Source organism: Lagenorhynchus albirostris, chromosome 17 (assembly GCF_949774975.1).
Source record: "Lagenorhynchus albirostris chromosome 17, mLagAlb1.1, whole genome shotgun sequence".
NCBI lineage: Eukaryota > Metazoa > Chordata > Mammalia > Artiodactyla > Delphinidae > Lagenorhynchus > Lagenorhynchus albirostris.
Genome location: NC_083111.1, coordinates 2,106,307 through 2,132,638, shown reverse-complemented (window position 1 = coordinate 2,132,638; position 26,332 = coordinate 2,106,307). Strand labels below are relative to the sequence as shown.

Here is a 26,332-nt window from a genome sequence, read left to right as displayed (position 1 = left end):
AGCCATGGCCGCTGAGCCTGCGCGTCCGGAGCCTGTGCTCCGCAACGGGAGAGGCCACAGCAGTGAGAGGCCCGCGTACCACAAAAAAAAAAAAAAACAAAAAAACCCTCAGTTTTTTTTCAGTTGTTTCCCCTCTAAAACAGCTTCTCTGCCTTTCACCATCGAAATTGCTTTCTCCTGAATTTAATCTTGTTTGCTTGTACCTTTTACCTACAACCGAACGCAATACTTTGGTTGACAACTGAGCATTTCAGCGCAAGTTAGGAGTATGTTTTCCTATAATTGATGAATGTTCTTCTGTAGTCTAATAGTGCAATGTAAGAGTCCATTAGCTCTTTCACTCACAAATCCTGGCCAATACTAGCTTTACACACAATCAGTTATTTTTAGTTAACAGAACCCCACGAGGGGGAGTGATCAGTGCTGTGCTGTCAGCTCCAGGAGTGGGCTCAGCGTCCAGGAGAGCCAGCGGGAGCTGGGCTCGGGCCCCAGTTGTGAGGCCACAGCCTGGGATGACCGGGCAGCGAGGCTACTGAAGGACGACTTTGCACTGGTTTACGCTTTTCCTCAGCGTTTACCATCTGTGTAAAATAGAGACAAAAATTAGCACATAAGATGTAGTCACATGATTTGGAAAATGATACAATATCTAACTCTTCTGTACTTTGGGACATAACTCAGACCTTTGTTTCCAAGTAGGATTTGGTAAAAAGTGAAAAGGTGTAAGGGTCTCTGTGGCTGCAATTTCTGGAATGCTACAGAAGGAGAAAACGTCATAGGTTTTCTTGCAACTTCTAACTCCTGAGAAGGACACTTGACGAGATTTTTATTTGGGACATATGGATTTCAAGTACTGTATAATTGAACCGACAGACTGATGGTAATTATCATGCTAATACAGACTGATGGCAGCTGACACCTCATTATTAGGGTTGGCAGGAGTGGCACCTAGCACAGAGCTAGGTAAAGCTCCCCTTTCTCCAGGTGAAGACACCTCATTCAGTTCAGAGGTTAAGGAGATCGCCAGTGCCACTCAGCTAGTTAACAGTAGACCTTAATCCAAAATCCGATGCTTTTTCTACTGCATCGTACTTTATCAGCAGTGGACAATTTAAAAATGATGAATAAATCATAATGTTCATTGTTCACCAGTGCATTTGTTGGATCAGAGAAGCTGTGGGAGGATGTAACATATTCTGTGTTCTTACGGCGTTCATGGAGGGGTGTGTGTGTGTGTGTGTGTGTGTGTGTGAAAAGTACCATTCTGTAAACGGTTTAGAAATGCCACTCCTTAGATTACCATGTCTCTCTTTTGGTTTCTGAGGTTCAGGGAAGCTAGGGTAGCTTTACTTCTGTCAGTATGGCGACCTTGCTTTTGATAGTTATTTTATAATCTTTGGTTAATTAAATCAGGAATTGAGTCTAACGTTATGAGTGTGTGTGCGGTGACTATGTGTGTGCCCACGTATGTGATAAATTCCTGCCAATCTGTAGTTCATCTGAAAGCCCGATGTTACCTGCCGTCGGGGGTAACAGTCTGACCAACCATCTCCTGATCAAGAGATTAAATGATGCCATCAATTACAAACTGGCAAAGAAGTTTGAAATGTTTCCAAAACCTAAGTGAGCAATTATAGTCATTCCATCATTCCAGTCATACAGTCGAACTGCCGACCAGGAACTGCAATGAATTATACAGTATTCTTTCGCTCATTAAAAAACACTTCTCTGAAAATGAGTCATAACAGAACAACTTTTGTTTTTCATTTTAATTACTAGAAGCAAACAGTAATGTGCCCCAATGGAAAAATCACTTTAATCCAAATCAGGAGGTCTGAAATATAGTCCCCTTTGTAGGGCAAGTTAACTTTGTGAACTTTTCTAGACTGTGTTTCCTTATTCTTAAATCTGGTTTGAAATACATGGTTGATAAGATTTCTTCCAGATCTTGTTTCTTGGTTAACCTGAGGGATAAGGTAGGTTAGTATTTTAATATATTCATTCATTCATTGATTTGTTTATTATACAATTCCTGAGTTACTTCAGTGTATAAACTACTGTATTATTTATTTTTAATAATATTTATTTTAATTAATGTTTATTTTCTTCTTGGAAGAGCCCATATCCCTCTATCTATGCATTTGTCCTTCTATCCAACATTTGTCAACGAATGTTCTTTTTATTTTAATTAATTAATTAATTAATTAATTAATTAATTTTTGGCTGTGTTGGGTCTGCATTGCTGTGCACAGGCTTTCTCTAGTTGTGGCGAGCGGGAGCTACTCTTCGTTGCAGTGCGCGGGCTTCTCATTGCGGTGGCTTCTCTTGTTGTGGAGCACGGGCTCTAGGCGCGTGGGCTTCGGTATCTGTGGCACACGGGCTCGGTAGCTGTGGCTCGCGGGCTCTAGAGCGCAGGCTCAGTGGTTGTGGTGCATGGGCTTAGTTGCTCCGCGGCATGTGGGATCTTCCCGGACCAGGATCGAACCCGTGTCCCCTGAATTGGCAGGCAGATTCTTAACCACTGCACTACCAGGGAAGTCCCAACAAGTGGTTTTTGATCACTTTATTGTATGTAGGAACATTTCAAAGTTTATAATCCTTCCGAGCAGGTAGTATTTCTAGAAATATCTGGACCATTTTATACAAATATATTTACATCTAAACCTCACATACCATTTAAAGGAAGAATACTTTTTTAATAGAAGATAATATTGCTAAATATATTATTAGAATTTTTAATGACATTGGCAATTACAATGATATCAGAATTATGTATGTAAATGGCAGATGGAGAATTCTTTGACACGAGTCATGACTCTGTACCCTCAATTGAAACGTGACAGCAGCAGTCATGCAACTCTGTACACACAGGTTGTAGATACTATAGAAAAAATAGGTTGAGTAAAATCCTTCTTCGAAGAGGTCTTTCCTTCCTTCCACCTGTTGTGTTACTACTATGGTCGAGTCATTAGAAGTGAGCGTTGTATCCTGGTAAAGACGGGTGGAGGTGGGGGGATAAAGGTCACCATAGTCCTCAGCTGGCTGGTCCCTGAAGCTGCTGCAATGCAGGTAAGATTCCTAGGGTCGGGACAAGGGTTCCTCACCGGTGACATCAGAAATGGAGAGCCGGACGCTCTCTGTGCAGAGCACTTTCTTTGTCCCTCTGTTGTACCACTGAAGCTTTACATACTGCTGCTACGACGATCTGTCGCCTTCAGCTGAACTGTGTGCCCAGGGGCAGGGACGGTGTCTTGTTCACCTTCGTGTCCCGATTACTTCACATGATACGTGACATGCCATTGGCACTCAATAATTTAATGAGATAATAATTTCAATGAAAGAGAATGTTGGTTGTGCGAAAACATCTCTCGCAGACTCATTGTTGACTTGCTTTAGTCCTTCCTTAGGAAGCTGTTGTGTTCCTGGGCCGTGGAGAAAAATTAACTAATTCATGACTTTGCCTAAACTCAAGCAATAGTATTATGTTGGCGTTGACAGGTGACATCTGACATGTCAATATTATTTTCCAAACTAAAGGTCCTCGGTTGGCATGTTGCTATAAATAGAATTTATTTTGGTGTCAAGTAGCCACAACCTAAAGCAAGTGGTGTAGTTGCCTTTGACTCTGGGGGGTAACTGGCCCTGTGACCAGCTGTACTCCTCTGGACGCACATACGGCACCCGATGTGTGTAATCGTCTGTGAACAGTGCGCCTACTAATGGTTAGTGCAGGATGTGTCTAATTCTGCCTTAACTGTGTTCAGTCCATCGGTGCTATATGATTGGTCATAAAAGGAGAATTAACTCTCAAGCTTCTGGAGATAACGACAGAACTGATATCAACATATTCTAATCTTTCTCCATTTTTTTATGTTCCCAGAGACTTGAGGTTTAACAGAATCAGAGAAATTCCCAGGAACACCTTCAAGAAACTCAAGAATTTGAACACTCTGTGAGTACTTGTTGCTTAGCTATGGGGTTTCTAAAATTATGAGCTAGTTGGACTGCAGTTTACCATGAAAAGCCATCTTGAAAGAGAACAGCTACACATGAGATGGGCACCTTGCTAGGGGCCTCGTAACCAGCAGAATTCTGTGCTGCTTTCCAGTGCCTGTATTTTTGCTACCTTCTGAATTAGGAGATATTCCTATTTGTCTAATTGTCATTTATAGTCTTTTGGTTTAGAAAAGCTCATGAGATTGAAGGAACAGAGAAAGAGCTGTTAACGACTTGCCTGTGGGTCCCATCACCAAAGCAATAGAAATGCAGTTAAACCTCATGACTTGCTGACTCCAAAGCCCATGCTCTCACCAGGGTGCTGCATCTCCTTCTCTGTAATACCGTGAAGACATTTAAAATCGTGTAGTCAGAGGAAAAATGACGACTTTATGGCTACACTCCAAGAAAACGTTTCAATGTTCGAAGCACTCATTTTGTTCACTCTGCAGATACTTGTGATCTGTTGTGTGCGTAACAGTTTGCTGGCTTTGGATCCAGGTCAAAATGCACATGACTCTGCTTTGAAATAGCTGATGATCTGACCTTGTGGGTCCAACAACAAAGACCCCACTGTAAGACACAAGTAACGAGAACACAGTAAGTGCCACGAGGAAAGAATGGAGAACTCTGGGAGATAATGACAGACCCTAGAAGGACTAGCAGTGCTTAAAGCCATTCTGTGCCGAATCCAGATTAATCCACAGGTGAAAGCGCTGAAACTTAGGAGTATGCGTTGTTCTTAGTACCATGTGGGTACGTGTCTTCTCGTCAAAATATTTTCATAAGAGAGTTAGAAATGTTACCAATTTAGCTGAACTTCTCACCGTATGGCAGCCGAGCTAGTCCTCTGACTTTAGGGTTGAGATCATGACTTTCCACTTGTACTTTTCCATCTGGTTTCTTTCCAGTGACTGATACACAATACACATACACATACTTTATCACAGTGTCTCTGGTTGGGGTGACACAAGAGCATGAGGGAGTAGGGGCGGCAGGGCTTACTTCTTGTTTATCATTCAACAGTGGTTCTCAAGCTGTGTTGTGTGAAGACGGTTTCTGGGGTGCATGTGGACAGAAAAATGCCCAGCCCTCCTCCCCAGAGACCCTGATTCGGCATTTCTCAGGAGCAGCCCAAACGTTTGCCTCTTAAGCAGTGTCTCTAGGGGTTCTGCTACTTGGGGAGCCTTGCGCCACTGTCTACTGAGATACGTTGGTGATAAATAACCAGATATCTTATGAATTTATCAAATTGTTAATGTTACCAAATGTTATCAAATCTCTTCATTAGAGCAGAATAACAAAATGATAATCTCTATTGGCATTTGTCCACAGGTTTCAGTATAGTACATGATGCTTTAATTATTAATGAATAATCCACCTCTTCGTTTGGTAGAAAGCATACTTATTATCAACTTGTGCCTAAGTATTTTTTTAAAAAATTTATTTATTTTTGGCTGCATTGGGTCTTCGTTGCGGCGTGCAGGCTTCTCATTGCAGTGGCTTCTCTTGTGGAGCACGGGCTCTAGGTGCGCGGGCTTCAGTAGTTGTGGCTCACGGGCTCAGTAGTTGTGGCTCGCGGGCTGTAGGGCACATGCTCAGTAGTTGTGGCACACGTGCTCAGTTGCTCCACGGCATGTGGGATCTTCCCGGACCAGGGCTCAAACCCGTGTCCCCTGCATTGGGAGGCGGATTCTTAACCACTGCGCCACCAGGGAAGTTCTCTTTGTCTTTATTTTTAACTCTCTAAATTTTAGAGAGATTAATCCTTTATATTACTACAAATACTTTCCCATAGTTTTTCATTTTTCTTCTGACTTTAAGATGTTTTGTTGTTTGCAATACTAAAGTCTTAGGTTTAAAAATTTTGGTAGTTAAATTTATATATTGTTTCTTTTATTACTTTTAATCTTGGAATCATAATTAGAAAACCTTTTCCCATACCAGGTTCACAGAAGAAGAATTTATCCATGTTTCTCTTTTAGTAGTCACATAGTTTCATATTTTTACATTTAGATCCCTGAGCCATTCAGAACTTATTTTGGGGTTTCTTTTGAGGTTTGAATCCAATTTTATCTTTCTCCAAAAAGCTACCATTTGTTCCAACTCCATTTATTTTAAAAGTTCAGTCACTTTTATCATATACAGAATTTCCATATGTTCTTGAGTTAATTTGGAACTTTCTGTTCTTTTCTACTAGTAGACTTTATTTTTAGAACAGTTTTAGATTTACAGAAAAATTGAGCAAATAGTACAGATTTCTCATAATATCCCCTTCCCCGAATTGCACATAGCTTCCCTGTTATTAACATCTCACATTGTGGCATATTTGTCACAATTAATGGGACGGTATTGATATATTATTATTAAGTAGAGTCCATAGTTTATTCAGACTTCCTTAATTTTTACCTAAGATCTTTTTGCTGTTTCAGGATCCATCCAGGAAGCCGTCTCCATTTAGTTGTCGTGTTTCTTTAGACCCTTTTTTAATAAAAATATTTATTTATTTAATTTATTTTTGGCCATGTCAGGTCTTAGTTGCGTCACGCGGGATCTTCACTGAGGCATGCAGGATCTGTTGTTGTGGCGTGTGGGCTCTTCCTTGTGGTGCACGGACTTCTCTCTTGTTGTGGCGGTGGGTTTTCTCTCTCTAGTTGTGGCACACAGGCTCAATAGTTGTCGCTCACAGGCTCAGTAGTTGTGGTTCGCAGGATCAGTAGTTGTGGCGCGTGGGTTTAGCTGCCCTGTGGCATGTGGGATCTTAGTTCCCCAACCAGGGATCGAACCCATGTCCCCTGCATTGGAAGGTGGATTCTTTACCACTGCACCACCAGGGAAGTCCCCTGGTTTTTTTTTTTTTTTTTTTTTAACTGAAAAATGGTCGTAGAAACCAAGGTCTGGTAGGTTTCTGTTCCTTTTCCACTCATTTGTCTATTCATGCGCCAACACCACATTTTATAATAGAGGCTTAATAGCCTACCCCTCCTGCTGCCCCATCATTGCTCCTTTTCCGTTTTCCTAGCTGTTCTTCATGTTCTTCATGTTTATTTTCATTTGAAACTCAGGATCCATTTGTGTAGCTCTTGGGTATACACATAACAGTGTAATTGTTGGACCATGGGGTAAGCTATGCTTAAGTTTAGTAGATACTACTAATGGTTTTCTAAGGTGGTTGAACCAACTTCCACTCCCCAGAGCAACCTAGGAGCAATCCAGTTCTTCCAGACTCACACCAACACTTGACATTGTCAGTCTTAATCGTTTTTAGCCATTTTTGATGGTTGTAAATCATATTCCAGTGTGGTTTTAATTTGTACTTCCCTTGTGACTATGATGTTGAACATATTTTTATATGCTTACTGGCCATTCAGATATTTTCTTTTGTAAAACGCCTGTTTGGGTCTTTTGCTCATTTAAATTGGGGTGTCTGTCTTTATTTTATCTATAGAATTTCTTTATAAATTTTGGTTGGGTCCTTTGTCAGTTATATGTAATGTGTACATCTCTCTGTGTGTGGCTTGTTTAGTCACTTAATGATAATTTTTTATTTTAGTGAAGTTTAATGTATCAATCTTTAATGGTTAGTACTTTTTAATGTTATTTAAGGTATTTTGGCTACCCTAGGATCATAATCTTTTTTCAAGAATTTTAGAGATCTGTTATCTACCTCCAGTTAGCTTTTGTGAATGGCGTTGGTGGAGGGTCAAGATTCATATTTTCCACGTGGGTGTCCAGTTGCTCCTTCACCTCTCTGAAAAGACCATCCCTGCTTCCCTGGTTGCAGTGGCACTTTTGACGTAAGTTAACTGAAGATGTAGATGCCTATGTGAGCTGCACGGTTCTGGTCTCTGCGTTCTGTGCTCTTGAGCCATCTGTCTACTTGCACCAATGTAATGCTACATGAATTACCATTGTTCTACAGCACGTCTTGAAATCTGGTGGTGGAAATCTTATAAATTTGTTCAATTTCCACAGAAAAGCTTCCTGATACTTTGATTGGGACTCTATGAATTTATAGATCAATTTGGGGGAATACTGACTTCTGTACAATCTTGAGTCATCCAATACATGATACAGACTTTCTTTTTATTTAAGTGTCTAAAATTTCTTCTTAGCAGTATTTTTTACTTTTATTTTTTTTGGTCTCTATTTATTTTTTGAAAATTTATTTATTTAATTAATTTATTTTTGTCTGCGTTGGGTCTTCGTTGCTGCATGCGGGCTTTCTCTAGTTGCGGTGAGCGAGGGCTACTCTTTGTTGCTGTGTGCAGGCTTCTCATTGCGGTGGCTTCTCTTGTTGTGGAGCATGGGCTCTAGGCGTGTGGGCTTCAGTAGTTGTGGCACGTGGGCTCAGTAGTTGTGGCTCGAGGGCTCTGGAGCGCAGGCTCAGTAGTTGCGGCACACGGGCTTAGTTGCTCCATGGCATGTGGGATCTTCCTGGACTAGGGCTCGAACCCGTGTCCCCTGCATTGGCAGGCGGATTCTTAACCACTGTGCCACCAGGGAAGCCCCTGGTCTCTTTCTTAAAATTAATTTTTTTTTTTTTTTTTTTTTTTTTTTGCGGTATGCGGGCCTCTCACTGTTGTGGCCTCTCCCGTTGCGGAGCACAGGCTCTGGACGTGCAGGCTCAGCGGCCATGGCTCACGGACCCAGCCGCTCCGCTGCATGTGGGATCTTCCTGGACCGGGGGCACGAACCCGTGTCCCCTGCATCGGCAGGCGGACTCTCAACCACTGTGCCACCAGGGAAGCCTATGTGTTTGTATTTTTTCAGATTTTTTCCGGTAATTGGTATCTAGTCTCACAGCACTGTTTTCAGAAAAGATACTTGATACGAGTTCAGTTTTCTTAAATTTATCAAGGCTTGATTTGTGACCCAGGATATGATCTGTCCTGGAAAATGTTCCATGAGCATTTGAGAAGAAAGTGTATTCTGTTGTTTTTGGATGGAATGTCCTATAAATATCAGTTAAGTCCATCTTGTTTAATGTATCATTTAAAGCTTGTGTTTCCTTATTTATTTTCATTTTGGATGATCTGTCCATTGGTGAAAGTGGGGTGTTAAAGTCCCCTACTATGAATGTGTTACTGTCGATTTCCCCTTTTATGGCTGTTGATCATGCCATAAAGCACCTCAACATCTAAAGCAGTTGACCATTTGCCTTTTGTATTGAGGTGCTCCTATGTTGGGTGCATAAATATTTGCAATTGTTATATCTTCTTCTTGGGTTGAACCCTTGATCATTATGTAGTGTCCTTCTTCGTCTCTTTTAATAGTGTTTATTGTAAAGTCTATTTTGTCTGATAGGAGAATTGCTACTCCAGCTCTCTTTTGATTTCCATTTGCATGGAATACCTTTTTCCATCCCCTCACTTTCAGTCTGTATGTGTCCCTAGGTCTGATGTGGGTCTCTTGTAGACAGAATATATACAGGTCTTGTTTTTGTATCCATTCAGCCAGTCTATGTCTTTTGGTTGTAGCATTTAATCCATTTACATTTAAGGTAGTTATCGATATGTATGTTCCTATTACCATTTTCTTAATTGTTTTGGGTTTGTTATTGTAGGTCTTTTCCTTCTCTTGTGTTTCCTGCCTAGAGAAGATCCTTAGCATTTGTTTTAAAGCTGGTTTGGTAGTGCTGAATTCTCTTAGCTTTTGTGTATTTGTTAAAGGTTTTAATTTCTCCATCAAATCTGAATGAGATCCTTGCTGGGTAGAGTAATCTTGGTTGTAGGCTTTTCCTTTTTATCACTTTAAATATGTCCTGCCAGTCGCTTCTGGCTTGCAGAGTTTCTGCTGAAAGATCAGCTGTTAACCTTATGTGGATTCCCTTGTATGTTATTTGTTGCTTTTCCCTTGCTGCTTTTAATATTTTTTCTTTGTATCTAATTTTTGATAATTTGATTAGTATGTGTCTTGGTGTGTTTCTCCTTGGATTTATTCTGTATGGACTCTCTGTGCTTCCTGGACTCAATTGATTATTTCCTTTCCCATATTAGGGAAGTTATCAACTATAATCTCTTCAAATATTTTCTCAAACCCTTTCTTTTTCTCTTCTTCTTCTGGGACCCCTACAATTCAAATGTTGTTGTGTTTAATGTTGTCCCAGAGGTCTCTGGGACTGTCCTCAATTCTTTTCATTCTCTTTTCTTTATTCTGCTCTGAGGTAGTTATTTCCACTATTTTATCTTCCAGGTCACTTATCCGTTTTTTCTGCTTCCGTTATTCTGCTATTTATTCCTTGTAGAGAATTTTAAATTTCATTTATTGTGTTGTTCATCATTGTTTGTTTACTCTTTAGTTCTTCTAGGTCCTTGTTAAACGTTTCTTGTGTTTTCTCCATTCTATTTCCAAGATTTTGGATCATCTTTACTATCATTACTCTGAATTCTTTTTCAGGTTAGACTGCCTATTTCCTCTTTATTGCTTTGGTGTGGTGGGTTTTTACCTTGCTCCTTTGTCTGCTGTGTATTTCTCTGTCTTCTCATTTTGCTTAACGTACTGTGTTGGGATCTCCTTTTTGCAGGCGGCAAGTTTGTAGTTCCTGTTGTTTTGGTGTCTGCCCCGGGGGTAAGGTTGGTTCGTTGGGTTGTGTAGGCTTCCTGGTGGAGGGGACTGGTGCCTGTGCTCTGGTGGATAAGGCTGGATCTTGTCTTTCTGGTGGACAGGACCACATCCGGTGGTGTGTTGGGGTGTCTGTGACCTTATTATGATTTTAGGCAACCTCCCTGCTAATGGGTGGGGTTGTGTTCCTGTTCCTGTTCTGCTAGTTGTTTGGCATAGGGTGTCCAGCACTGTATCTTGCTGGCCGTTGAGTGGAGCTGGGTCTTAGCGTTGAGATGGAGATCTCTGGGAGAGTCTTCGCCGTTTGATATTACGTGGAGTCAGGAGGTCTCTGTTGGACCAATGTCCTGACCTCGGCTGACCCACCTCAGAGGCTCAGGCCTGACACCCGGCTGGAGCACCAAAACCCTTTCAGCCACACAGCTCAGAAGAAAAGGGAGAAAAAGGAAGAAAGAAAGAAATAATAAAATAAAATAAAGTTATTAAAATAAAAAGTAAAAAAATTATTAAAGATAAAAAAAGTAATTAAAAAAATGAATGAAAGAGAGCAACTAAACCGAAAAACAAATCCACCAATGATAACAAGTGCTAAAAAGTATACTGAAAACAAACAAACAAACAAAAAACTGAAATGGACAGACAGCACCCTAGGACAAATGGTAAAAACAAAGCTATACAGTTAAAATCACACAAAGAAACATACACATACACACTCACAAAAAGAGAAAAGGGAAAAAATATATATATGTATAAAAAAAAAGGAAGAGAGCAACGAAATCAATAAACAAATGTACCAATGATAAGAAGCTGTAAATACTAAACTAAGATAAACATAAAACCAGAGACATATTAGATGCAGAAAGCAAACCCTAAGTCTACAGCTGCTCCCAAAGTCCACCTCCTCAATTTGGGATGATTCGTTGTCTATTCAGGTATTCCACAGATGCAGGTACATCAGGTTGACTGTCGAGATTTAATCCGCTGCTCCTGAGGCTGCTGGGAGGGATTTCCCTTTCTCTTCGTTCTCACAGCTCCCGGGGTTCAGCTTTGGATTTGGCCCCGCCTCTGCATGTAGGTCGCAGGAGGGCGTCTGTTCTTCGCTCAGACAGGGCGGGGTTAAAGGAGCAGCTGATTCGGGGGCTCTGGCTCACTCAGGCCGGGGGGAGGGAGGGGCACGGAGTGCGGGGCGGGCCTGCGGCGGCAGAGGCCAGCGTGACGTTGCACCAGCCTGAGGCGCGCCGTGCGTTCTCCTGGGGAAGTTGTCCCTGGATCCTGGGACCCTGGCAGTGGCGCGCTGCACAGCCTCCCCGGAAGCGGGGTGTGGACAGTGACCTGTGCTCGCACACAGGCTTCTTGGTGGCGGCAGCAGCAGCCTTAGCGTCTCATGCCCGTCTCTGGGGTCCGCGCTTTTAGCCGCGGCTTGCGCCCGTCTCTGGAGCTCCTTTAAGCAGCGCTCTCAATCCCCTCTCCTCGCGCACCAGGAAACAAAGAGGGAAGAAAAAGTCTCTTGCCTCTTCGGCAGGTCCAGACTTTTCCCCGGACTCCCTCCCGGCCAGCCGTGGCGCACTAGCCCCCTTCAGGCTGTGTTCACGCCGCCAACCCCAGTTCTCTCCCTGCGCTCCGACCGAAGCCCGAGCCTCAGCTCCCAGCCCCGCCCACCCCGGCGGCTGAGCAGACAAGACTGTCGGGCTGGTGAGTGCCGGTCGGCACCGGTCCTCTGTGCAGGAATCTCCCCGCTTTGCCCTCTGCACCCCTGTTGCTGCGCTCTCCTCCGTGGCTCCGAAGCTCCCCCACTCCGCCACCCGCAGTCTCCACCTGCGAAGGGGCTCCTAGTGTGTGGAAACCTTTCCTCCTTCACAGTTCCCTCCCACTGGTGCAGGTCCCGTCCCTATTCTTTTGCCTCTGTTTATTCTTTTTTCTTTGGCCCTACCCAGGTACGTGGGGGGTTTCTTGACTTTTGGGAGGTCTGAGGTCTTCTGCCAGCGTTCAGTAGGTGTTCTGTAGGAGTTGTTACACGTGTAGATGTATTCTTGGTGTATTTGTAGGAAGGTGATCTCCACGTCTTACTCCGCCATGTTTAAGTTCCCCCTACTTATTGCTTTTTAACAAAATATTTCCAGCCACAAAGTACACATTCGTATAATATCAATATCACATAGTGTGAACACTATGTGTCAGACACTGTTTCAGCAAGAAAAGATGCAGCTGATCAAACAGACCTGTTGGTGTATTGCTGGTTCCTCTTTTTCGCCAAGGTTTTGATCATCAAGATAAGCAGATCACCTGTCTTGCGGAATTATTTTATTTCCTCAATAAAACATAACTTTTTTTTCTTGGGAGTTTTTATTTGCTTCATTTTTCTCCCCCCTTGGCTCCATAGGCAATATTAGGATATAGTAGACAAGCACACATTTCCCCAAGTTTGAGCTGATTGTTGGTGAACGGGTGTCAGGTGTTTTTTTATACCCTGAATTTCAGTAGAATCTCTCATAATTTTGAATATATCTCCTTTATGCAAATAAAACAAAAATAATATAAATGACAGTATCTGCAATCACTTAACCAAAACTCTGTTAGGAAAATATTCCATCCATTAAAATCATAACAATGGTATTTTGATGGAATGCATAATGCTTTGAAGAAACCTTGAGAAGAAATATGTACTTGTGATTGGAAAACACATTCAACTGTGAACCATTTTAATGGATTTGTTCTTGTTGGCAATAAAAATTTTCCAAGAAAACCTGTGAGGTAGATATTTTCTCATACTTTATTTTTTATTATTATTTTTAATTGAAGTATAGTTGATTTACTATGTTGTTAATTTCTAATGTACAGCAAAATGACTCAGTTATATAGATATATACTACATTCTTTTTCATGTTCTTTTCCATTATGATCTATCATGGGACACTGAATAGAGTTCCCTGTGCTCTCCAGTAGGACCTTGTTGTGTATCCATCCTGTATATAATAGTGGGCACCTGCTCATCCCAACCTCCCACTCCATCCCTCCCCCACCCTCCTCCCCCTTGGCAACCACAAGTCTGTTCTCTGTATCTGTGAATCTGTTTCTGTTTCATAATATTTTATCTCATACTTTAGAGCAGCGGTCCCCAGCCTTTTTGGTGCCAGGGACCGGTTTTGTGGAGGACGGTTTTTCCACGGACGGGGGTAAGGGGCGGGGATGCTTCAGGTGGTAGTGCCAATGATGCCAGCGATGGTTCAGGCGGGCACGCGAGCGATGGCGAGCGGCAGGTGACGCTTCCCTCGCTCGCCCACTGCTCTCCTCCTTCTGTGCAGCCCGGCTCCTAACAGGCTGCGGACTGGAACTGCTCCGCGGCCAGGGGGTTGGGGACCCCTGCTGTAGAGTATTCACATTCGTAATGAATTACAATGTTAAAGAAATAAAAACAACTTCAGTGCAGTTTTCAGAAAGTTCACATTTTATTTCTACCCAAATCTAGATAACTGTATAAGAATATCCAGAAACATAGACTTCAAGCACATTTATATACTGAAGAAGTATGAATTATGATACGTAGTATCTTTTCCTTTCTCAGCTGTGGTATTGAAGAGAATTAGCAGTGAGGCTGGAAGGCATTCTTTGCATTAAGTGGAGCAACTTCTCTCCTGGGCCCCAGTCTTGGGAGAATTGTGAAAATAGTCAAATTATTTCCTGTGTTCTGTGTGTCAGGTGAGATTGAGAATACAATGTGTACAACGTACCACACGTATATACACATCACATGTGCAGGCCACAACTTACGTTATATGTGCATAAGCACACACACGTATGTGTACGTATATTCATGTACACAAGTATATAATCATATGCGTACATAGACATGTACATGTGCCTACATACATACACTTTCTTCTGCATGCATTGGTACACGTGTGTTATAAAATATGGGAACAGAATTGTCATTCTTTAATTAAAAATATTGGTATGCTGGTAGTTTGGGGACCTAAAGGAAGTATAGTAATGGGTTTTGAACATTAAATTAAGAGAATATACAGAGGGAGTAACTGAGTGACAAATTCTCTCAGGACAAGGTTAGTGTCTGGGATTAACTAGATATTAACTAGCCACATGGCTTTCAATCAGCCTAAGAGTTCCTTGGGCACGTGGAGGGCTATAAAGTTTACTGGGTCACTGACTGAAGCTGAGAACGTTCTATCCGTGAAGATGGCCATTATCTCTGTATGGCATCAGCTCTGACGCAGACCGTAGATTGGTTGTCCCGCCCCCCCGGCTCTGACGGCCAGAACACTGGGCAGTCATAAACGGCGAGGAGTGGCCTCAGTGCCACAGGTAGGGTGTCCGCAGCCCAGGTGCTGTTTGGAGAATCGTGGCTGAACCTTTAGCGGTGAGAGGTTAGGAACAGCTCTGGACCCCTGGCTGTCTGTGTACAATGGCTAAAATAGTCACCTGCTCCATTAGCCAAAGCACTTCTGTTATCCTAATTAGTCATTAAAAAAGCACAAAACAAACATTTTATAATACTCTAAAAATGAACCCTCTAGAATTTGATCCTGGCAGTAGATTTTAGAAGCTTTGCCTTTTGTAGCTGTTACAGGATATTCAGAAACGTGTGCCAATCCAATTAGCCGACTTTCCCTATACATTTAGACATGCCATGATCATTTAAATTTGAAAGAAATTTTAAGTATATTTATCCGAAGCAATCTGTGCTTTTCATTTGCCAGAGTTTTCCCCAAAGCTTTCCAAGTTGCTGAAAGGTGATTTTTGGGTAACGCATTTTACTGTTCAAATACAATTTATTTCTGCCACCTGTTATTTTTCTCCCTTGATTTTTGAGAAGTCGATTTTGGACCGTTTGATAGCCCTATATAAGCCTCCCCTTTCTGTGGTGTAGTTGACTCTGGTTTGACAGCTCAGCAAATGCACAGTGGGAGTTCACTGCATGCCAAGGGCTGTGATGCCTGTTTTTCCAAGGAAAATGCTTAAGCCTCAGTGTGTGTAACTCTGCATATGTTTATTTAGGAAGATGCTCCTTTGTTACCATGACCATGTGGATAATTTTCCTTTTAAAGGATAGGCTTCGGGAAAACAAGAATGTTATCCTTGGGTGTATAGTGCTCTTTTAGGGGTATTTTAGGGTGATTTAATTAAATAAAAATTATTTTTGAAAAGTTTTTTGTGACAAGCTAATAATATAGCCTTTTGAACAGAAAGTTATAAATCTCTAAATTTAGTGAAGCATGTCAGTGAATGTTTTTCTGCTCTTTGAAGCTCTACCTGGCAGAACTAGCATAAGGTTTGAAGACTCTCTTTCTCATCCTGGAATTCTTGTTTGTCCGTTCCGTTTTGTCCATCTCCTGCACAACAGCCAAATCAGAAAGATTTCCAGAAATGCTTCTGAGGGACTTGAAAATTTGCTATGCTTGTAAGTTGCAAGAAAAATCAACAGTGACTTACAGTGCTGATAGATTATTTTCACCTTTTCGTTTAATTAAAGTAATACTTCATCTTCTTAAAAAACACTGTCCACCTTTCAACAAAGCTCATTGCACCATTTTTAAGTAAAGTCAGTTGTTGCTTTCAACAGATTATTCATCTGAAAACATTTGAATATTTATGCACATTTCTATTCCTCCATCCCTGCTACAAAAATTCTAAATTGGAGAAAAATAAAAACAAAACAGAGTTTGTGCAACTTTCATATTCAGATCTAATTAATCAATAATTGTAAAAATTCCATTGATCCAAGAGAAGCTGTATGTCAACAACTCAGCCATCCAAGACCTTCTTGAGCAGTGAGCACATTACGATTAGGGACTTTAGTATTTTAATTAGTATTTTTAAAATATTTATTTATCTATTTTTTTGGCTGCATCAGGTCTTAGTTGTGGCACGCGGGATCTTTCGTTGTGGCACGTGGGCTCTTCGTTGCAGTTGGGCTCTTCGTAGCAGTGTGAGGGCTTCTCTCTAGTTGTGGTGTGCAGGCTCAATAGTTGTGGCTCACAGCCTCAGTAGTTGGGGTTCGCAGGCTCAGTAGTTGTGGTGCACGGGCTTAGTTGCCCCATGGCATGTGGGACCTTAGTTCCCCAATGAGGTATCGAACCGGCGGCGTCCCCTGCATTGCAAAACCGATTCTTAACCACTGGACCACCAGGGCAGTTCCACAGTTAGGAACTTTAGTGAACTTGGGGAAGAACCACGCTTTGGAGCAGTGAGCTCACACATATGACCGTTGGCCATTGTGGCGCTCTTCTGAGTATTGTAGGTAAATGAGAGTAAAGGTATTTTAAGTGGCTCCCTGTTTTGACGCAGAAACCATGCATGTTGATCAGTTGAAAGCTGGGAGGTCATGACTGCTCCACTCACGTGGAATGCTGAAAACAGAAACCAGAAGGACATTTGTTTAATTAAGGAGTGAGTGCTGCAACTTTCTTTTTAAAAAAACATTAAGGAGATAATTAACATTTTTATAGAAATATTTCCATTTGTGGATTCATTAAGGACTCTGGGGAAAAAGCTGAAATTATTCTTGTAAAGAGGAGATGCTGTCCTGACGCTTTCTCTCCCATTTATGCAATGATCGTAACATCTTCCTGAGTCACTAGAGTTCACATCACACCCCAGCTCAAGAGCCTTGCAGCCTGCTGTGTTCAACTGAGACACCCAGCCAATGACACAAGAGCTCCTACAGCTCTTTTCATCCCTCAGTCCTAAAACCTCAGTTCCTGTTTAGAATCAGTCCATTCTATAACATTAGCTCTCCTAACTGTTCACGACCAGTCCCGTGCCCAGCAGGCGCATGGCCTTCTTGATTTCCGTGTGTTAAACGTTGCTAAGGATTCTTTGGGCTTCTAGGCTGGTGCTGTGAGTGGTCTGCTCCTGACCCCCCTGCGTTTCATCCCAGTCCTGGGGGTCTTTACTGGGGTCCTTTACTCATTGGCATGTAAGGAGTATCTCCCCTACAGTAAAGGAAACAAATTGATAAACAGCACAACTTGTAAATATGGTTTGGAAGAGATCTTATTGCTAGTGTGATACTCAATGAAGAAACCTAGTACAGTGAATTATTAGCAAGAGGCTAATTTTGGATGAGATGAATGGTCAACATTGCCGTGGCGGCATCAGTTACACGCTCAAGTGCTTTACACGCTCTGGGTGAGAACAAGGAAAGCACTTCACGACACTTCGAGTCAACGCTCTTCTAACCGTATCTCTGGGCTTCTGTAAGTTGTGTGACTCGGGGAAAGGGAAGGACAATTTATCAACGTTTCATGACACAGTAGGTGGTGAATGCATTCGTGTGGCCACTGAGGCCAATCTTTCCGTGTTTTCAGTAACATTACCGAGTAAGGATTGTCTCTCAAAACAGAGGTGTTCTTATAAAAAAGGAGTTTGTGGGCTGGGAGACCTATTCCGTCCCGACACCCCCTGTCCAGATTAGAAGGAAGTGGAATTTGAGGTTTGGAAGGAAATGTCAGGGTCGACGGCAGTTGAGGATGGTAGACTCTGCTACACGCGTGGTTACAGGCCTCGTGTGAGCTAGTCCCGGAAACGCCTGGAGCAGACGTGAGCTCCTTCTGGGTGGGATTCACAGAGACCCCGCGATCCGGGGTGCTCGTTGATCTGGAGGTCTGTGAAGGTGCTGAGACAGGCAGTGGGGTGGGAGCTGGTGTGTGGAGATGCAGAGACAGGCTTCAGGCTTAGATCTTGCTTGTTTGGGGGATGAACCCACACTTAGAGGACAGCTGGGTGGACTCTGGAATCTAAACACACGCGGACGTGGTGGTGGCCCGGTGGGGGAGGACGACTCCGCCTCCCCGTGCGATGGGCGAGCAAGCCTTCAGATAAGGGGGTGCTTGGGAATTACCGCAGGATTGACTAAAGCCAAGAATCACCTGCTAACATGGGCACCACCTCTGTGGCGACCTCAGCTCTAACACACGCTGCAGATGTGTCGTCTTGTCCCCTTATGACCAGAAAAACAAGTGGTCACAAAGGGTGGGGATGATAACCTGCAAAGAGCATTCCCAGCAGTGAGGCTGTGTGTGTGTGTGTGTGTGTGTGTGTGTGTGTGTGTGTGTGTGTGCGCGCACAGCTGCATGCTTGAGAATCGGGGTCCTGCTTGTATTTCTGTGCAGCGCACATGAAGTGCAGGACTTGCTTCTCTCTCTCCCAGCCTCACCCATCCTGCTGCACTCCTGTGTGTCTCACACCCTCTCAGCGAACCAGCACCGCTGCTCTGTGAGCCGCCTGCTTGGGTTCTCCGGCACACCCCGTTCACTCCGCCCCCAAGAACATTTCTGATGTGTCCCCTTCCCCCGTGTCCCCTGCACCTACCCTAGTTCAAGGAATCACTACTTCCCTGCTTCACGTTTCATTTTAATAAGTCAGACCCCCTCTTTAGGTCTGTGAGTCCCAGTGCGGCTTCTGATCCACTCACGCATGTAAATTCATCTTAGGTCTTCTTTCCTTTGCTTTTTATGCTGGATGCATTGTCCTTTAATCTCTCCACGCACAGGAAGTTCTCACTCTCCACCCCTGCGGGCCTCTGCACGTGAGGCTGGTGGGTCTTTCCCTGGTGGCATTTTCCTCTGTCTCGTCCCACCTTCAATGTCAACTCCTGTAGGAAGCTTCCTCTCTGTTTTTCTCTCTCATGGTGTCTGTTCATTTATTACACCACAGAAGCTAATGTTTTTCTCTCATATGTTTTTACTTATTCGTGTTCTGATTTTCCCACTGGATCCTGTGAAGGCGAGGGGCCGTCTCCTCTAATTCACCGCATAACCCAGCATTGCGAACGTGGCAACGACTCATGAGATATTTGGGGAATAAAGAAGAGAGCATAAGGTGCTCAATAAATGCTCAGCATGTGATTGATTAACAGACTTTTATGTTGAGTTCATTATTCATTGAGAGGGAGGGTAAGACCAGTAAATGCCTCAGCTTTTTCAGTAACGTGTGTCCATCAGTGATTTTTGTGGTGGCCTTTCCCAAGCATTTCGGGTGTTTACATAAAGTAGCTATAGTGCATGTATGTCCAGGAGGCTAATTTTCTTTAGACTAAACACACCACCGGACTGCAGTTGTGCCCTGCCAAACACAAAGGAGAGCACAGATTTTTCTCTGAAACAAAAGCCTTTCTGAACTCTTCTGAAATTCTAACATGTTTTGGTCCAAAATGTATCATTGATTCCCTTGGGCAAAACAGACTGAAATGTCTTAGGAGAAATTTGCTTCCAGATTCATAAGAAAAAGTGCAATTGTTTGAGGATCTCTTTGGGAACCGTGGTTCATTTAAGTTTAGCTGAATTTGAGACCTGAGCTCCACTGAAAAACTGAGAGCAAAACATTCCTTTTCAGGACTTCCCTGGTGGCGCAGGGGTTGAGAATCCTCCTGCCAATGCAGGGGACATGGGTTCGAGCCCTGGTCCGGGAAGATCCCACATGCCACGGAGCAACTAAGCCCGTGCGCCACAACTACTGAGCCTGCACTCTAGAGCCTGTGAGCCACAACTACTGAGCCCGCATGCCACAACTACTGAAGCCCGTGCGCCTAGAGCCCGTGCTCCGCAACAAGAGAAGCCACTGCAATGAGAAGCCCGCGCACCGCAACAAAGAGTAGCCCCCGCTCACTGCAACTAGAGGAAGCCTGCGTGCAGCAACGAAGACCCAACGCAGCCAAAAATAAATAAAATAAATAAATTAAAAAAGAAAAACATTCCTTTTCTTTGGTTTGGTGAACCAGCAACTAAGGACAGCATCCCTGTATATAAACTGTTAACCAAGTTAGAATTAGTCTAATGATAAACTCCCAAGTAACATTTATTTGTTCAGAAACATCTTGGCATCTACAAAGTGATAATGATCTCATCACTTACGAGCACTGAACAATTAAAAAAAAAATCCGCTGGGCAGAAACTGCTGCATACGTGCGCAGGTTGGAGATACACTGAGCATCTCCGGTGGTATTTAAAGGGGAAATTTCTTCCACACTCAAATCCACACTCAAATCCATGCATCTGTTTCCTAGGTTTCGCTTCCTCTCTGAATTACAACTTCTTACAACTTCTTCCTCTTCTGGCCCAGCTGTTGCACCGTTGTCTCACGATCTCCTGCTATCGAGCGCTGCTCCCTCTGCAAATTCGCCTTCTTGGGTCATTGGCTGAGTGTGACCCTTGCAGTTGTTAACTGAGCATTGACTGGCCTTTGCCATCTCTCCCAGTCTCTAAACTTCCTTGGAGTCAGCCCCATTCCTTTTGCAACCTCTAGGTAAAAAGATATTCACTTCCACGGCATTCACAGAAACCATAGAGATTTTTTTTCAATTAAATTCGGGTTTAATATTAAGATTCTGTATTTTGCAGTTCGATGTTAGTTTGGGTTCAATCACTTCAGAAAATATACAACATTGGTTCCAGTTTAAATCAATTCACTGTTAAGAAAAAAAAACCCCAGGGCTTCCCTGGTGGCGCAGTGGTTGGGAGTCCGCCTGCCGATGCAGGGGACGCGGGTTCGTGCCCCGGTCCGGGAAGATCCCACATGCCGCGGAGCGGCTGGGCCCGTGAGCCATGGTCGCTGAGCCTGCGCGTCCGGAGCCTGTGCTCCGCGACGGGAGAGGCCGCGGCGGTGAGACGCCTGCGTACCGCAAAAACAAAAAACAAAAATCAAACCAGTTACAACAAACTTTGGTAGATTTAGAGAGGAAATAATGTTGCCATCCTCTAGTTGAAAGAAAAAGGCAAAGAAGGTGCTAGTAGGTTATATAGTTTGTTTCCAGTCACTTTTGGGGTCCGATGAGTTGCACGGTGTCTGTAAATCCATGATAGGGTCCTTCCGGGTAGATTTTTGGCAGCAACCGTGGGAGAGCCGACTGTGAATGTTTTCACCCCCCGCACGTGAGTCCTAACGGTGACATTTGCCAGCTTTGCAAATGTAACTCCCAGTTCAGTATATTCAGTACGATGGACTGGATTTTAAAAAATTGTTACTGTCAAACTTCTCTTTTTCTTAGAGTAGTTGCCACCCGGTAGATGTGACGTCATCAGTCAGAAGTTCCCCACAACCATTCCAAGTTTTAGAGGCTAAGGCAGTGGTGCTCAGTTATTTTGGTGCAGGGTCACTCTGAGGCCCTGATGAGAGCCTTGGAGCTCTCCTACCCAGACAGTTGAACATATTGATATGAAATCAAAGTTTCCCTATATTTTAGGGAATGTATTAACACCCCAAAGCTCCTTGGGTCCATACTACAGTTTAAAAAATCCTGATCTAAGATATGTGGTATCTGTGCTAATTTGTAATTTAATAAGATTTTGTATGTTTTCCAGGTACCTCTACAAGGATGGAATTCGTATACGAGATAAGCAGACATTAAAGGACTCATCCTTGGAACAGCTGTAAGTAATAAAAACTTCCTTATCTGACATTATGGTTCAAATAGAAGCTTTTAAAATGTCATTTTGCAATAGTTGAACCATTATTTTAAGCTTTGTTATGCAGCTTGAATGATTGAATATTCTGTCATCAGTTGGATAAAGACCAGAGTGTGTGGTTGAGTTGGCGTGAGGGCGGGAAGACAGACAGCTCAGCTGGAATCCCAGCTCTATGTTGATCAGTTGTGCACGAATCAGAGATCTCTGAGATGAAGACATTTCTCCTCTGAGGACTGAGGTGTTGCAAGCAAAGAATAGTTTATCGCTTGACACAGAATTGGCATTTTACTGATACTGGTAGTTGTGATTATTACTAATTTATGAAACAAGCTCATAGACATTTAGCTGATACGGGAATCCCCAGAACATCTCATCTAAGCTCTCATTTTACCGATGTTGAAAAACCAAACCAATGTGAATTTAAATTACTTGCCCAGGAGTAAAAGTTCGTGGTGTTACGACTACAACCCAGGCCTCCCTACTGCTACCTCAGAGCCCTGTTTAGCATTTGCCACCTTACAGCTGGTTTCAAAAATACATTTGAAATCCCTAAAACCTTACATTCACCTGTCAGAATTTCTGTGTGAAATATGAATTCCCCAGTATAAAAAAGTCGTGTTACGTAGTTCCATTGCTACTGAACTACAGTTTGATATTTTATTCTGAGATTTTTCTCATTTGTTAGTGTCTGTGACACAAATACTAATTTAAATTACTAAAAGTAATTTAAATTACTTTTCCCCATTGATCAGAAGCTATGGGATTTTAAGCTCAGATATGTAAAATGCTCTTTGATTTGATTTGATTTTTTTAAATTGAAATATAGTTGATTTATAATGTGTTAGTTTCTGGTGTACATCAAAGTGATATATATATATATATATATATATATGGGTGTGTATATATATATATATATATATATTCTTTTCCATCATGGTTTATTACAGGATATTAAATATAGTTCCCTGTGCTATACAGTAGAACCTTGTTTATCTATTTTATGTGTACTAGTTTGCATCTGCTAATCCCAAACTCCTAATCTATGCCTCTCCCATCCCTTTTCCCCTTTGGTAACCATAAGTTTGTTTTCTATGTCTGTGAGTCTCTTTCTGTTTTGTAAATGAGTTCATTTGTATCATATTTTAGATTCCATATATGTGATATGTGATATTTGTCTTTCTCTGACATACTTCACTTACTATGATAATCTCTAGGTCCAGCCATGTTGCTGCAAATGGCATTATTTCATTCTTTTTTATGGCTGAGTAATACTCCAATGTGTGTTTGTGTGTGTGTGTGTGTGTGTGTGTGTGTGTACACCACATCTTCTTTATCCACTCATCTGTCAATGGACATTTAGGTTGCTTCCATGTCTTGGCTATCGTAAATAGTGCTGCAATGAACATTGAGGTGCATGCATCTTTTCGAATTAGAGTTTGCTCTGTATATATGCCCAGGAGTGGGATTGCTGGATGATATGGTAGTTCTATTTTTAGTTTTCTAAGGACCCTCCATACTGTTCTCCATGGTGTTCTCTGCACCAATGTACACTCCCACCAACAGTGTAGGAGGGTTCCCTTTTCTCCAACCCTCTCCAGCATTTATTATCTGTAGATTTTTTAATGATGGCCATCCTGACTGGCTACAAGGAGGTGGTACCTCATTGTAGTTTTGATTTGTGTTTCTCTAATGATTAGCAATGTTGAGCATCTTTTTATGTGCTTTTTGGCCATCTGTATGTCTTCTTTGGAGAAGTGTCTATTCAAATCCTCTGCCCATTTTTTGATTGGGTTGTTTGTGGTTTTTTGATACTGAGTTGCATGAACTGTTTGTATATTTTGGAAGTTAAGCCCTTGTCGGTTGCATTGTTTGCAAATGTTTCCTTCCAGTCTGTAGGTTGTCTTTTCATTTTGTTTATGGTTTCCTTTGCTGTGCAAAAGCTTATAAGGTTTGATTAGGTCCCATTTGTTTATTTTGTATTTATATCTATTGCCTTGGGAAACTGACCTAAGAAAACATTGCTACAATTTATGTCAGAGAATATTTTGCCTATGTTCTCTACTAGGAATTTTATGGTTTCTTGTCTTATATTTAAGTCTTTAAGCCATTTTGAGTTTATTTTTGTGCCTGGTGTGAGGGTGTGTTCTCACTTCATTGATTTACCTGCAGCTGTGCAACTTTCCCAACACCATTTGCTGAAGAGATTGTCTTTTCTCCATTGTATATTCTTGCCCACTTTGTTGAAGATTGACTGTAGGTGTGTGGGTTTATTTCTGGGCTCTCTATTCCATTGATCCATATGTTTGTTTTTGTGCCAATACCATGCCATTTTGATATCCGTAGCTTTGTAGTATTGTCTGAAATCTGGGACGGTTATGCCCCGTTATGCTTTGTTCTTTTTCCTCAGGCTTGCTTTGGCAATTCTGGGTGTTTTATGGCTCCATATAAATTTTTGGATTATTTGTTCCAGTTCTGTGAATGTCATGGGTAATTTGATAGGGCTTACATTAAATCTGTAGTTTGCTTTGGGTAGTATAGCCATTTTAACAATGTTAATTCTTCCAATATAAGTAGAATGCTCTTTGATTTTTAATTAATAGGACTAATAAATACCAGAAGGCTTTGATTCCTAACTTTGTTTCTGTCTTCAACGTGGCCTCATAATTTCAAAAGAAAACTATTTGCCGTCATTCTGTAACAAACATGCCTCAAGAAATCTGGATTTTTCTTTCCTAGAAGGCCAAAGGGTTAGTTTATAGTATTAAAATAAGATCAATCATCAAATATATTTTTAAAAATTATTACTGCTTCTGTCTACTTTCCCCCTTATTAATTTTCTTTTAAATAAGCCATCCCTGAAGCAAAGTGTTTTCTTCATCTCTTCCTTTCATTTTGAATTGTGTAGTGTTTTAGGTAATTTTTACTATACTGCAGAATCATCACAAAAACCAGTTAAGTATAAATTTTTTAATAACAACAACAAACAAAACTCATCACTGTGCTGTGTTTTTCCGCAAATATATTTACAGATGGTTTATAAAAATTTGCAAGTGAAAAGTTGTAATTTCCATTTAAATTGCAAATACTTCTCATCAGCAAGTGCTTTATATTCTGATAATAATTACTGGTCTTACGAATATTGAGTAATGGCTAATGTTTAAACCCATGGAAACAGGCACTTTTGCTTTCTATTTTTAAAGCATGATTCCATGTGCTTGTGAATCACTATTCAAAGAAGATTTTTGGTATCCAAAAATGTAGTCTCTAATCCTTGGAATTTTTCATAATTTTAATTATAGCTCTGAAAGTCAATTTTATTTCAGAGTAGTTTATTTTTGTAGTTTTCTCTACAAAACTAAAGTAGAACTTGAAATGCCCAAGACATTTTTTCATTAAGATCTATTTACACTGCCTTTCTTTTAATGATTCTTATTGTACGTATCCTTTCTGGATCAAGTTCCTTTTTGAGGAAGGCTGAGCTGCATGGTAGATGTTTGCATAGCCTTACAAATAGTAAAACATTTATTGCTGATTCTGCTGCTGACATAGTTGTTCACACTTAGTATAAAGTACACCTTTTGGTGTGCCTGTGGTCCTCATAACACAGTCTTTGACTCCCCCAAATGGGCATGGGAAATGAGGAAGAGATATTGAAGAAGGATTTATTAGTCTAATTCCTTTTTAAAAAAATCTTTCTGTCAATTGAAAATTTGGCAAACCACAGAGTTTTTAAAAAAGCACTTTCCTGAGATACGATTGACAAACAGGAGCCTGTGCATATTTAATGTGTATGAACTGATGGGTTTGGAGATAAGCGTATACCCATGAAACCATCATCACAACTTGTGCCATAAACATACCCATCACCTCCAAAAGTTTCCTCCTGCCCTCTTTATGGTTATGATTATTAATAAGAATACAACATGAAATCTACAAATGGCCAACAATACATGAAAAGATGCTCAACATCACTAATTATCAGGGAAATGAAAACTGAAATCACAATGAGAAGTCACTTCATACCAGTTAGGATGGCTGTTATTAAAAAAAAAAAGAAAGAAGGAAGGAAGGAAAGAAAGGAAGAGAAAGAAGGAAGGAAGGGAAGGAAGGAAGGGAGAAAGGGGGGAAGGAAAGAAAGGAAGGAAGAAAGAAAGAAAGGGAGGGAGGGAGGGAGGAAGGGAGAGATAAGTGTTGTGAGGATGTAGAGAAAAGGGAAACCTTGTGCACTGTTGATAGGAATGGAAATTGGTGCAGCCAGTATGGAGGTTCCTCAAAAAATTAAAAATAGAACTTCCTTATGATCCAGCAATCCCGCTTTTGGGTGTTTATCCAAAGGAATTGAAATCAGAATCTTG

The 26,332-nt window shown here is 41.8% G+C and overlaps 1 long non-coding RNA gene across 1 annotated transcript in view; it reads left to right on the top strand.

Moving 5' to 3' along the window:
- LOC132508224 (uncharacterized) overlaps window positions 1-26,332 on the top strand; it is a 208,536-nt gene that overhangs the window by 55,132 nt on the left and 127,072 nt on the right. Inside the window, exons 2-3 of the long non-coding RNA XR_009536474.1 lie at window positions 3,881-3,952; window positions 21,873-21,941. This is a non-coding gene — a long non-coding RNA (uncharacterized LOC132508224). The remainder of the gene's footprint in view (window positions 1-3,880; window positions 3,953-21,872; window positions 21,942-26,332) is intronic.